Genomic DNA, 14,571 nt, shown 5'->3' with positions numbered 1-14,571 from the left:
AACTTACCCTAGCAGTCTCTCCTCCCTTAGTTTTCTACCATATCATACAAAAGAAGATTCTGCTTATTGAAAGATTTCTTCACATTTGAGAAAAGCATTTTAAATAAGCTCTGGTTTGGGGTTTCTAACATTTCCCTGTTTATGCTGCAAACAATTTTGAGAAAAATCCTTTAGACTTAATATCAAGTTGCCTTTCATTGACTTGTTGATTCTGTTTTTTTTTTTTTTCTTTTTAGGGGGAATGGTTAGCATTCAACACATGGATCTCTAAAGAATCTTTGCAGGGGCACCTGGGTGGCTCGGTTGGTTAAGCATCCGACTTCAGCTCAGGTCATGATCTCATGGTTCACAAGTTCAAGCCCCATGTCGTGCTCTGTGTTGACAGCTCAGATCCTGAAGCCTGCTTTGGATTCTGTTTCTCTCTCTCTCTGCCCCTCCTCTGCTCATGTGCTCTCTGTCTCTCTCTCTTAAAAATAAATAAATATTTTTAAAAATTAATTTAAAAAAAACTTTGTGCAATCATGGCCAGGACATAACTGCTTGATTGGGGAAAGAAAATGCAGAAAAGTTGACTGTTGGGAGGCCATGTGTTCCAAACACTTTGAGATGACTTAAGAGTTCCCCCTTCAAAAGTCTATCTTTAAATCACAATGGGAAAACCATTTATCAGAAATACCAATGTGCTATATGCTCAGGCTTGAGTTCCTAGAAAAATTGGAACAATAAATCATCTTTTTTTTCCTATAGAGTCTATCAAAACTCCCATATAAATCATGCCATGTTTAAAAATTATATGTGTAATGAAGTATTCTGAAAATGGCAGTTCAAACTCAGATCTCTTAGTTATAAAGCTAAAACACCACTAACACAACCAAGTGATATATCTGTCCATTGTATCTTCCTTAAAATGTCACAATTTGATACATGCAGAATAAAAGGATCATTTTAAAAGGTGTATCACATATAATTAATAATCAAAATATACTAGAATAAGGATATAATTGAGTCATCTGCTCATTCTGTACCCTTTTCATACATGAGCAACCCAAGACCCTGAAAATTTAAGTAAGATACTCAAGGTCGCACAACTAATCTGTGGGGGAATAATGCTCTAGTCCAGCCTCCTTGTTGCTGTAGTCCAGCTTCTTTATGCCTTTGGGTATCAGAGGTTTGGAGGGTCGTAAATTCTCACTCCATGTGACACCGAGTGCTCGGATATATAGCTTACTGATCTCTCTGGACATATCTTAGCCACGCAAACCTAACCAATATGCCATATTTGACAAAAACACAGAAAGTATAAGAGATAAAACTATTTTTTCTAAACAGTGTCTATTATACTGAAGACAGTTAAATCATAATAACTAGGGAGGCAGGAAAATTGTATGTGGTTTGCTTTGATCATTTCCATGGTCTGTGTTGTAACATTTTAGGACAGTTCAAATGCAATAACAGCTGAAATAAAAATGCATTAATATGAAACCATTAACAATAATCCTGAAATCTGGATTGCAAATATTAACTATAATTTTACTATGTTCAGAATTTTTCCCAAGGAAATGTAAGGGTCTAAAGATGACTCAGAAATAGTTCTTCCCATTGAGGAATGTCTAACTGAGGACATAAAAGAAATCTATAGAGAACTAAAATCAAACAGGAAAGGATACAGGCCATAGACTAGATGCAAGTTCAAGGTGAAGGAAACATCAGAGAAGAATGTTATCAACATCGATTTACCTTATTCATGGCAAAAACTACTCAATTTTCCAAAGAGCTTTTCAATTGATTGATTTTGAAACTTTTTATTCTCCAAGAAACATATCCCCAGCTGGAGCAACACAATAAAAATAATTGATAACAGCTTTTCGGCACTGCAGTAAGAGTCCTGTATCATAAACTTACTTAATCCTCACAACTCTATGAGGTATGTGTTCCTAATAACCCCATTTTTAAAGAGGAGGAAATTGTGGCTTAGTTTAGTTTAGTAAATTGCCCAAATTTGCACAGTTATTAAGTAGGGAACAAAGATTTGAACTTAGGCAGTATGAATCCTACACCCACAGTCTAAGCCCCCCACTGTACACACCAGTACTAACAGTCACAAAAGATTTGAATAACTCGGTTGACTTTCTATATGTTGTTATTAAAAAACACAATAGTTACAAATTAGTGGCAGCTCTCATGAATAATGGCCTTTGTTTTGGGCAACTTGATTTGTAGACCCCTTTTCTAGCATAACTATGGTAGCAATTATTGACTATTTGATGTTCTATGAATGTATAATAATAAAAATGTAAAATATGCATATAAGAACTCATTTTGTTCCTATTATCTGGTTTAAAATAGATGAACATATGTCTGGATCATTCAAAAGTGATAGCCTATCACTAAGAAATGTATTTCAAATAAAGATAAAGCATTTTCTGATACTTTTACCTGATGGGAGAAATTTCTATTGACCCTGCACTCCTTTGTAGTCTGAAGATATAAGTTCCAAATGAGTAACATCAGCTGAGGGTCTTTATTTGAGCTTCTGAAGCTCAAAATGACATGATCAAAAATGTCTCCAAGTATTGCCAAATGTTATGATTCCTGTTCATAGACAAAAGTCAAAGGAAAATCCATAAAACTGAGTAAATAATCTCATGTTGCTACTGACAGCTTTCTCCACACTGAGCTATTTAGGTATTAAGTGTAACAATGGAGAGTCATAGAAATATAGAGATTCTGTGTCTTCGGTTACATTGTGACCTAGAGAACAATGACCCTACTCATACTTACAAACATACATATTTATTGGGCAAGAATTGGCCTGCAGTTATACTGCTATAATCTCTACTTGACATATGAGATTACTGAGGCAAAGAGAGGTGATGTGACTTGTCCCAGACCACTCAAGTGTGCGTTCGTGTGTGTGCCCGTGTGTGCATGTGTGTGTGTGTGTGTGTGCGCGCGCGTGTGCATGAGTTGCACAGTGAGGAGAACGGAGGAGAAGGCAGAATGCAATATCTGGATTTCTAATGAAATGTTTGTTTTTCCTTTTTTTAAATTTATTTCCTTGGAGACACACATATTTATGGTCCACAATGTTGCAGCTGTAAAATATGGCCTAGTCTGCTCCTCTCATTGAAAGATGAGTTAATATAATGGGACGTACAAAATCTGAATTAAACATCTCCATGACAAGGTCACAGTGATATATACAAGTTAATTACAGCTGAGCCATCAGATAAATGCTACTGTCTCCTAAGTTTCTGTAAGATCCCCCTAAGAACTAGATTTCTCTTTAGCAGGACTGCCTTCACTCTCCCATGATGACTGGACCCTTGAGGTCCTCTGACAAAGAGAGGTGTACCTATATTGCAACACTTCTCAACAGCTGGACTATGGACATTTTGGACTGGATAATTGTTCGTGGTGGGAGACTTCATTGCGCATTGAAGGAGATTTAACCATTATCTGGCCAGTTTTCACCAGATGTCAGTTTTGATGATCAAAAATGTCCCCAGGTATTGCCAAATGTTCCCAGGCATGATGGGGTAGGGGGAATCAGCCATGTTGAAAACCTACTTCACCACAATATGATTTTAAAAGTTGAGCTATGGTTCCCATTAATAGTCCTAGCTATGTAACCTCAGGCTGGATTACCATTGGCTGAATCATACTTTCAATCTAATATCTATAGAGCATTGAACAGGTATTAGATATGGTGTACATTCATATGTCGTGTCTTGCCCTTGAAGAACATTTTACATAAGTACATAAACTTCATCACCAATAATGAATGTAGTTTTTACAAGTTTGTAATCTATATAAATGTATGTAATTTTTTCACCGCATTAAGTCTTAATTTTTACTCTATATTACAAGGATTTTTTTCATGTTTTGGTGTGGCCTATATAACCTTTATTTTATGAGCCACCTCATGATACTCCATTAGACAATGATTAATGTCTGCTCTATTTTAAAATATCGATCATGGTTCCAATTATTTACTATCGTAAGTAATACCTCAATGAACACATTCATATTCATATCTCTTTGAGACTAGTTCCAGAGCTAATTAGTAGGCCAAAGTGTGAAGATATTTAATAATATGTGATGCAGAGTACCGTGAGGTTTCTAAGGAATATAAAAGCTCTGAGTTCAACATAAGCATCACATGGAAACACTGGTTTTCCTGCACCTTCTAAAGCACTGTTAATAACCATGTTGAGTACTTACTATGACAGTGCCCTGTTTAAGTACTTTTCATGTGTTGCTCATTGATACTCATCCTAATCAGATATAGTGGGTATTGTTATTAGCCCTACTTTACAGAAAAGAAAACTTAGCAAGCAGAAGGTTAACTATCTTGCTCGAGTTCACACAGCTAGCTTGTGGCAGAACTGAGATTTAAACCCAGTCTGGTTCTAAAACCTTTGATCTCAGGGGTGCCTGGGTGGCTCAGTAGGCTGAGTGTCCAACTTCGGGTCAGGTCATGATCTCAGCATTTCGGATTTTGAGTCCCACGTTGGGTTCTGTGCTGACAGCTCAGAGCCTAGAGCCTGCTTGGTATTCTGTGTCTTCCTCTTTCTTTGCCCCTTCCCTGCTCGTGCTGTCTCTCCCTCTCTCTCAAACTAAATAAACCTTGAAAAAAATTTAAAACCTTTGGTCTTAAATGTTCTGCTATAGAAAGATCCCCACATTGCTCTCTACATTTTGCTCACAGGAAGACTATGCAGACAGGATGGCAAGATCCTTAAAAATTAAGGTTTCAATCTATAAAATTAACATGTAGTGAATGAAATAAAACTTATGTAAATGCCAATGTGAAGGTAATGTCAATAGATATTAACGTATGATTTAGGTATTGTAAGATCCTAGATATGAAGCTCAGATTCCTAATCCCAGATTTAATTCAATAGTACAGAACAGAAAAAAAGTCTCCTTACGATCACTGTTGGGCTTTTGCTCTGGGATAGACGTGTACATTAAAACTTATCCTTTCACTTTAAAACGTTTCTAAAATTTCTAAATGCATTTTCTTAATATTTTATATAAAGAGTTAATAACAACCTAAAAAATTAAAGCCAATATTGTCATATATACTATCATTGCCCAAGTTGGCTCATATATAATATTAGAACCTGGGCTTGTTCACACATTTTATCACATTTACACTAAAATATAAGCTTCATGAGTGTGGAAACTTTCTCATGTTTATTATTCTTTCTCCAGTATTTTACACCAGCCCTGGTACATAGTGGCTACTAAGCAAATGTTTTTTGAGTGAATCGATGAGTCCTTGTCCTATGCCTACATGATGCGCTTACTGAGGGATACACCCATGAATAATGTTCCATCTTCACTCTCAAAAGTCTTATAGTTTAAAAGGAATAAGTATGCAACAAATGAGTACAAAGTATTGTGGAATATATTAAAATAGAATATGATAATACACAAGGTTCCAAGTAGTACAGAATGTGGGATGATATACTGGGAAGAAAGGATTAATCAATATTGCAGAGCTCAGGCCTGGATGGGAGTTGAAAAGAAGAAAAAGGTTCCTGAGTTGTCAAGGAAATACACGGAGGATGTGGCCTGGAGATAGAAGGCAATGGATAAATGCATGGAAGCATGAGATAGAATGGTGTGTTCAGAGAATTCTAAGTAGTCCACTCTTACAACCAAATACATTGCAAAAAAAAAAAAAAAGATAGAGTACTATATGGATTAAAACATGACTTGTCTAATCAATGGCATCAGGAAGAGAGCAGGTTGTAAAATTTCATAAATCAGTGAGGAACATATTTCATTCTTTAATTTGCAAAGATTCATTGAGCATCTACGGTTGAAGGCACAAGCCTAGACCCTGCGGAAACATGAGTCTTGGGGAGCAAGACAAACAGTAGTCTATTTGCATGGAGGTTAATTTCTAGAAGATGGAGACAGACAAGACAATGAACAGGTAAATAAAAGTTAACAGTAATTTTCAGTAGTCAAAAGGACAATGATGAAAACGAAACAATGATATGTAAGAAGACAGGATTCTTCTTTAAATTGGGTTATATGAGGCCTTCTGAGAGGTAACATTTGAACGGATCTCGTTATTTGGAAAGAACCAGGTACACAAAGGTCTAAGGACACATGATTCTAGGTAAAGACAACAAAAAGTGCGAAGCTGAAATTAAAGGTAAGGTTGAGCTTGGCATATTTGAGAAAAAACAGAAGAGAGGGTACCCGAATTTTAGTGAGCAGAGAGAGGGAAGAAAGGTAGTACATGAGTTCAGGAAGGCAGTCAGGAATGAGTTCAGTGTTAGGCCTTAGTACGGTATTTGAATTTCTTTTTCTAAGTGTTCCTAAAAGTCACTGAAAGGCTTTACACAGGAGACTGCACCATATAGAACAGATGTAATGCGTAGTACCAAAATCAGAGAGACCAGTTGGGACATGATTTCCAGTAGTCCATAAGAGATGATGGCGGCTTGGCAGAATGGAGATAATAGATTTGGCGAGTGGCGGCACCAGTTCGTGGGACTGATCAGTACTACTGACCGTAGGCAAGTGCTTATTTGCAGGACTGTTCTGGCCAATTAGTTACAGACAGATCCTTCAGAGAAAGCCGGTTTACTCACTGTCTCCCTTTTTTCTCTCCCCAGCACTGAAATGCCGGGCAACTATGCTCTCTGAGAGAATCATCTTCTCTGTGACCTGGTTCTGCCTTAGGAAAGAGAAGCTGACTCTCAGAATCTTACAGGAACAATTACACTCACAGAGGCTCTGGATTTTGCATTTCTACAAGACATGGTTTGACTATATGGCATAGGGTAGTGCTTACCTCAGGGTCCTGGTGGAGCGCCTGGCATACTGATTAGGACACTTCGCAGGGATTCAGCATCTCCTCCAGCCTCTTACAGGCCTCTGTCTTTGGAACACCTGCAGACTTTGGTTTAGAAAAGCACAGTGATTAGCCCCCAGTGTCCTTTTCCGGCAGAGCTTTACTTAATTAACCCTCTCATAATGTTTGCCTTATAATATTGGCCTGATCCTCACTCCTCCCGACTCAGAGGAGACAGTAAATGAAGAGACAACAGTGCTTTGAGACCTCCCTGTGGCCATTTCTTCATGCAGGCCTACAGGGCTCTTCCTAATCTTCGCAATCCCTGAGAATCCAATTTCCATGACATGTCCCTGGAAATCCTTCGTAGTCCCAAAATAGCTCACCATTTCTCAGAAAAATCTAAAACATTGGTTATTCTATTTTTAAAAACTTTTTACCGTAACATACAATACATGCATACAAAAAAAAAAAAAAACCCACACAAAATGCATTGCTTAGTCAGTTATTAGAAGGTATACCCAAACCAACCCACCAAGCACAATTCAGGTCAAGAAAGAGCACTTTGTCAGCTAACACAGGAGTCTCTCATATACCCTGACCCAAACATTACCACTAATCCCATCTTTATAATCACTTCTTTATAGTTCTATTCCCCAAGTGTGCGTCCTTATGGTCCATAGTTTAATCTCCCAGTTTAAAAATGTGTCATGTCTTTTAAGTCTATTTTAATCTACAGGTTCCCTCTACATCTCTTTCATTTCCTTGTATCTGGTGAAAAAAACGGGGTCATTTTGCTTGTAGAGTTTCTCACCATCAAGGTTTTGCTGATTACATACTCCTGGTAGAGTTCAACATCTTCTGCCCTCTGCATTTCTTGCAAATTAGCAGCTGAATCCAGAAGACTGATACATTTCATGTTCAATCACTTTGGCAAGACTAGAGGTGGCATAATGCTGTTTTGTCATGAGGCACAACATGTGTGTGTGGTCCCTCTTTTTATTTCGAAGTTTATTTATTTTTGAGAGAGAGAGCACCAGTGGATGAGGGGCAGAGAGACAGGGAAAAAGAGAATCCCAAGCACACTGTCAGCACAGAGACTGACTCAGGGCTCCATCTCACCAACCCTGAGATCATGACTTGAGCCAAAATCAAGAGTCGGAAGCTTAGCCCACTGAGCCACCCAGGTGCCCCGGTTTTCACTATGATATCAGCAAATGTTGATGCTTGTGCCTGCGTCAATTAGTTCATCGGGGCTTGCAAAATGCTGATATTCTAACTCTGGCATTTCCTTTCCATTTATTAGTAAGATTACTTTTATAAACAGAAAATGTTTCATATGTTTTTTGTGTACTTTAGTGGCACAGTGCATGTATAGAAGGTAGAATAAATATTTGATTATTTCTTTCAACATTTAGAAAGAGGTGGGGTTCCGGGTATTGCTTCACAGGGCTCCTCCTGTCTTGTCTCATGCAGTTCACAGATACAGCAGTCTCCTTTCTGAGACTGCCTGGTTTTGTCCCCCGCACCCCGCCTTTATTTAGAATTCTTCTGCCTTTTCCTCTTCTATTTCTAACCTGCTCAACACTGAATCTTCTCTTAAGCAGTTTCTACTCAGTGTGGGGCCCTGTCCTGGAAGGGAGCATTTGGTGACTTAGTTTTAAAATTTTTATGGCAGCTGGACTGCAACAGCCCCTTCAGGCATAACTGTAGACTCTGTTACCGGAGAGGACAGACCGACGCTCACCTTCCACTGCTGCCCTCAGATCGGTTCACAGCATTTTAAGGCAAATGCCTATGGGCTAGTTTGAGATTCTAGTCTCAGGGTCCCTCTGATACCTTGTTGCTTCTCTCTGCTGATGTCAACACAGATACGGATGCTACTCAGGTCCGAAACTGTCGCTGGCTTGTACTCACATGCTTGTACTTGGGGATTCATGGAGATACCTGTCACTTAGTTTTGTCGTAAGTGTTGTCCATGGTTTCGGTTTTGCTATCTAGTTTTTAGGTTGGTTTCATGTGGGTATTCAGAAGGATTAATAGACAAACAGAAAAGCTATGTCTCTGCTACAGCCATCTTCTCAGAACTCCCTCCAATTAGTCTAAGTTTTAGTTCATACCCAATCATCACTGCTGAAGTTCTGGATATGTTAGATTGGTGAATACCAAATATGGAATCCTGATATTCCACATGTCTCAAAAGTCATCATGATACTCTCTTTAAAAATTCCTCCAATAATAATTCAATTAGTCAACCAATTTAACTAATCAGTACTCATGCTATGCGTGATGTAGAACCATTGGGTATTAAAGATGGAGGAAAACAAAGTAACTTATTTATTAATTCATTTACTTATGCATTCTTCCATCAAACATATGTGACTAATTACAGACAACATACTGTGATCTAGGACAAGAAGAAGATATGGCTCAACTTTTTCACTATGATAGAAATAGTCCCTTCAGCACACATGTCGTAAGTGCAACCGCTGTGTCATCTTTTATGCTGTGTCCTGCTCTAGGGTCATAGTGAATGTAGAAACTCTGTGGCCACATCAGGATTTGCTACCTTGGGAGCATCACAAGGCTTCTCTGAGTTATACCCTCAAGATGTGCATAATAGTACTGTTTACTTACAGGTGTTTTTTTTTTAATTTTTTTTTCAACGTTTATTTATTTTTTTTTGGGACAGAGAGAGACAGAGCATGAACGGGGGAGGGGCAGAGAGAGAGGGAGACACAGATCGGAAACAGGCTCCAGGCTCTGAGCCATCAGCCCAGAGCCCGATGCGGGGCTCGAACTCATGGACCGCGAGATTGTGACCTGGCTGAAGTCGGACGCTTAACCGACTGCGCCACCCAGGCGCCCCTACAGGTTTTTTTTTTTTTTTTAATGTGTATTTATTTATTTCTTTGAGAGAGAGAAAGAGAAAGGGGGGAAGAGCAGAGAGAGAGAGGGAGACACAGAATCCTTAGCAGGCTCCAGACTCTGAGCTGTCAGCACAGAGCCTGATGCAGATCCCACAAACCGTGAGATCATGACCTGAGCTGAAGTTGGATGCCCAACTGACTGAACCACCCAGATGCCCCTACCTACAGGTGTTTTTAAAACTTAAATGATGTAATAGTTCAGGAAGCATTTTAAAAAAATTGTTAACTGCCTTCCACATGTAAGATTCATCAATTTAGTCATTTAATAAATATTTAGTATCCACTATGTGTCTGGGGTTATATTAGGCTTTGAGGTTACAACCAGTGACTGAGAAAAGATTCTTGCTCTTGCTCAGTGTCCATTCTTATGGAAGAAAGACATTAAACAAATACATGATCAAAGTCTCTTAGGTGATGAGTGCCATGATACATTTCCAACAGGATGAGGTGATCAAGAGAAACCAAAGTGCTCCTTAGGCTCAGTACTTATGCCAAGTACTTTGTTTTTCTTCTGAGACTTCAATAATAAAAAAGGAACCTGACATGCTGAGATGATGAGGGTATAGAGTGTGGTAGCCAGAGGAACAGTTGGTTTAAGGCTCAGTCAGGAATGCATTCAATATGACCAAGGAACAGAAAGCTGGTGGGCATGGCCAGAGAGACTAGGAACCTGAAGCAGAAGATGAGGTTGAAGACAGGCAGCTGCTAACTGGATCATGGGCTTCCTACTTCAGAAAAATAAGTTGGATTTTTTTTTTTAAGAGAGAGATAGAAACCGTGGAACACTTGAGAACTCAGAATCACTTCAATAGTCCAGATAAGAAATGATAATATGACAAGAGAAATGGTAGTGGCATAGATTGGGACCATAGCAGTGGAAATGAAGAAAAGAGGCTTTATTAGCAAAATGTTTTGGATATAGAATCAAGAGGACTTGCTGATGCATTGTGTATGAAACATTGTATAATGTGAGTAATCAAGGATAACTCCAAAGTTTTGGCTTAAGAAATTGGAAGGATGGGAAGCCATTTACTGAGCTAGGAAAGAACAGAATGGATGAAATTTTAGAATGAGCAGAAGTAGCACTTGGGGAAGAATCAAGAGCTCTGTTTCAAATATGCTCATTTTTAGATGCATATTTGACATTTAAGTGGATATGGCAAGGAGGACTTAGGTATATGTGTCTGAGCCTCTTGGAAGAGGTCAGAGCAGGAGATATAAGTATTAGATCACTGACATGTAGATAGTATTTAATGCTAAGTGAATTGAAGAGGTCACCTAGGGAGAGAGTGTTAAAAAAGAGGCCTCTAGATTACAATGAGTAAAGAAATTGGAGAAGACTGAAAAAGAGAGGACACAGAGACAGGGACGAAACAGAAGAGTATAAGGTCCCAAAAGCTAATGGAATGATGGATCTCAGTAAGAATGGAATCATCATTATAGAATGTTGTAGAGAGTTTGAGTTGTAGGAAATCAAATAGCTATGTCCTGGTTAAGGAGATTATAGGGAAGGCATTATACTGCTTTCTGGCCCTGCTGAAAACAGTGGGCCAGTATCTAGTTAATGCATATAGTGGGGTTGGGTCTTTGCCTGTGTCTTGAATTCCTTAGACCAGGTTATCTATGGAATATCTTATCTTGTTCTCCACCCTACTTTTGGCATCTGCTCTTGGTATTCTTGGGAAAACCTTGGTTTTTTTGCATGCTTTCTATACATTTTTACTGGCACTTAGCCACTGACATATTGTGCAATGTTTTCCCTATGGTGTATGCCTAATAAATGTTGGAGCTTGAACGTGGCTTGGGGAAACTTCCCTTAGCTTCCTTCTCACCTCTCTTGACTTGTGGAATCTTAAGTAATCCTTTCTGCCATCCCGGGCTTTGCTGGACAAAGCCGAAAGCCAAACCCACAAAGTCGAGTGTTGAACCCACAACTGGTGTCCCTGACGTGATAAGCCAAACCCACATTGAGTAAATTAAGGGTAGAGAAGTGACGATGTGATTTGGCATCATTGAGGTCATTGTCTTCAGAGAGAGCATTACAAGCAGCAAAACCAGTGACAATGCAGAGTTTAAAATTAGTATGTGTCCTTAGACCCTTTCCAGATGTAGGGCACCAATGAACTACTTCCAAAAGTAAAGGTTAACTTGGCTTAGAATTAATATTAATTTCTAGACAGCTGTAGAGGGCAGAAGACCAACAATCTAGATCCCTTAGAGCTGTTTTGTCCAATATGGTAGCCACTAGCCACATGTGACTGTTTAAATTTTAAGTTAATTAAAATTAAATGTTATTAAAAATTACTCATCACATTTTAAGTCAAGTGACTACAATAGAGGACAGCACAGATATAAAATACCTCTATCATCACAGAGAATTCTATTAGCCAGTCCTTCCCTAGAGGATGAGGACAGATCCCTCTTCACTGACATTGACTGCTAAAGGAAACAGGGGCTTTGGTGATTTAATTAAGGAATTACAGAACAGGGAATCTGACCACATCTCAATCGTCTCCGCCTGCTCACAGACTTGTGAGATACACTGACCACAGCATAGTCCTGCATGATTTACAAGGATGGTTGCAATGAAGAAAGAAATGCCACAGTGAAACAGACCGGCAGTTATGAGGGGCCATTATCCACAACACAAATGAGAATTATATCAAGAAATTTATCTTGACCAGCTAGGTGTGCCAAGGCACTGAGACAGTTGGTGCCAAGCCACTAGCCTCAAGTTCCAAGTAGAGTCCCAAGAGAGAAAAGAGAACAAATTGGTTCCTTTGGTCACATTAAATTGAAAAGTCACTCATTACATGGCTCTCTGTATGCCCTTGTCTTCTCCTGAGGTGTCCTCTCCTTCCCTTCCTATTGCCAACACAATCAAATGCTTTCTTGTGCATGAAGCCTCCCATGATGCCCCTCTTCATTGTGTTTGCGTGCCACTTGTATAAGTTATGCAGAACTTGACATACTGTGGCTTTTCATGTAGACTTTTGCAAATGGAAAGAGTTTAGACTTTGGCAGAAAGCCTTGGATATGAATCCTGATTTTACCTATCAACTTGCATTGTGATTCAGATAAGTTACTTTTCTAATCTAGTTTTCCTCTCTGTGAAACTGGAGCATTGAGGCCTCTTTGGAAGGACTTTGAAATTTTAGATGAGATAATGTGTGAGAATGTCTGCAGCATCATGCCTGACAGAGTGTAGAGGCTGCAGGATCAGATCAACCCTTCTGCCGTATTTCTCCCTACAGCGAGGGATGGCTAGAAGCTAACACTGCTCTTTGGAACTCCGTATCAGAAGATTCCTTCCAGGCTTTTCATTTGCCATACTGTATAACTACTACCTGAGAAAAGCACGAATTAATTCAGAGGTTCACAGATATGCATGAGGTAGAGATTAGTCTTGGCCCTCAAACGTGTATATAAAGAAACAAATGATCCATCGGGAGCTTCAACTCAATTGGGACCGAGGTATGTGTTTATTCTTCTAATGTATATCTGACCCAATGACTCAAAATTAAGTTCTAAAGAATAAGCTTCAGAGTAATATCTCAGACTCAGTGAATGCTACCCAATAGAACTTTCTGCAGTGATGAAAATGTTCTGTATCTTCCCTGTCTGATACAGTGGCTGCTAACCACATGTAGCTTTGGAACACATGAGATGTGGTTAGTGCAAATGAGAAAGTACATTTTTAATTATATTTAATTTTGATTATTTGAAATTGAAATTAAATAACCACATGTGGCTAGTGGCAAACATCTTGGAATTCACAGCTTTAGGATATTAGGATGGGGAGGCTTCAGAGATCGGTAAGTCCAATCTCCAATTTACAAAGGTAGAACAACAAAAGAACAAATATTTCCTGAGTGCTTGTCGCATGCCAGACCCTATACTAAAGACTTTCATGTTGTTGCCTTTTAAGATTCCTGATGGCTTCATGAAGTAAATATCACCAACATTTTACATTTAAGAAAATTCTCTTAGAGGCACATGGTTATGCTTATTTCAGTTAGTCTAGGCTAGTGAGGATAGAGAGGTGTGTGTAACTGATGTGGATCACCCTATATAAATTTCAACCTCATGCACAAGTCAGTCCCTGCCACACAGGAGCCTACAAAGAATTGAAAAGTGAAATGAAAAGCCAGTATCAACATCATGACAGTAGAACAAGTGAAGATTCCTCTCAATCACCTTCACTCTCCTGTCTCTTAACTTTCAGCCCCAGGAAATTTATCTTTAGGCCTCACCCAATTTCCTGGCAGCCATGCCTGCCCTAATTATGTAACACAATTTTTACTGCTAGCCTAAGCAGGACATAATCAGGTGGTAGGACTGCTTCAGAAATATGCTGATCGTGCACGGGAAATTAACAAACCATTCCTCTGGCACCAGTCAATCCCATTAGCTGGACCGCAACTCCCATACGCAAGGAAAATTGAATGCTGACAATTCTATCCAACACATTAGAAAGTTTCTTTCCATTTATTCTTATGTCAACTCTTGGGAACTCAAACCGAGGTGATTGATTTGTGCAGTGTATTGTTGTGTCACCTCACTCTTCTATCTGACACCTATTCCCATATCCCTTTTCTCAAGGCACAGTTTGAATGATATCTTTCTCCGCATCCTCATAACCCTAACATTTCAGACTTTCTAATTGTCTTGGCTTATAGGTGGCAGACTGTGGGACTTTGGGGGCCTCCAAAATCACATGAGCCAATACCCATAACACATCTCCTCGTCTATATTCTATGGGTTCTGTTTTTCTGGAGAACTCCAGCTAATGCAATGTGGTTGTATTAGAAAATGACATAG

The 14,571-nt window shown here is 39.1% G+C and overlaps 1 long non-coding RNA gene across 6 annotated transcripts in view; it reads right to left on the bottom strand.

The window, feature by feature from the left end:
• The window catches only part of LOC109498383, a 403,201-nt gene that overhangs the window by 78,603 nt on the left and 310,027 nt on the right, over window positions 1-14,571 (bottom strand). For all 6 annotated transcript variants that reach the window (XR_006595960.1, XR_006595961.1, XR_006595957.1 and 3 more), the window contains one exon: window positions 6,821-6,925. This is a non-coding gene — a long non-coding RNA (uncharacterized LOC109498383). The remainder of the gene's footprint in view (window positions 1-6,820; window positions 6,926-14,571) is intronic.

This window comes from Felis catus, chromosome A3 (genome assembly GCF_018350175.1).
Source record: "Felis catus isolate Fca126 chromosome A3, F.catus_Fca126_mat1.0, whole genome shotgun sequence".
Classification (NCBI taxonomy): domain Eukaryota; kingdom Metazoa; phylum Chordata; class Mammalia; order Carnivora; family Felidae; genus Felis; species Felis catus.
Note: the sequence above shows the minus strand (reverse complement) of the source record. Positions and strands in the feature narration are given on the sequence as shown.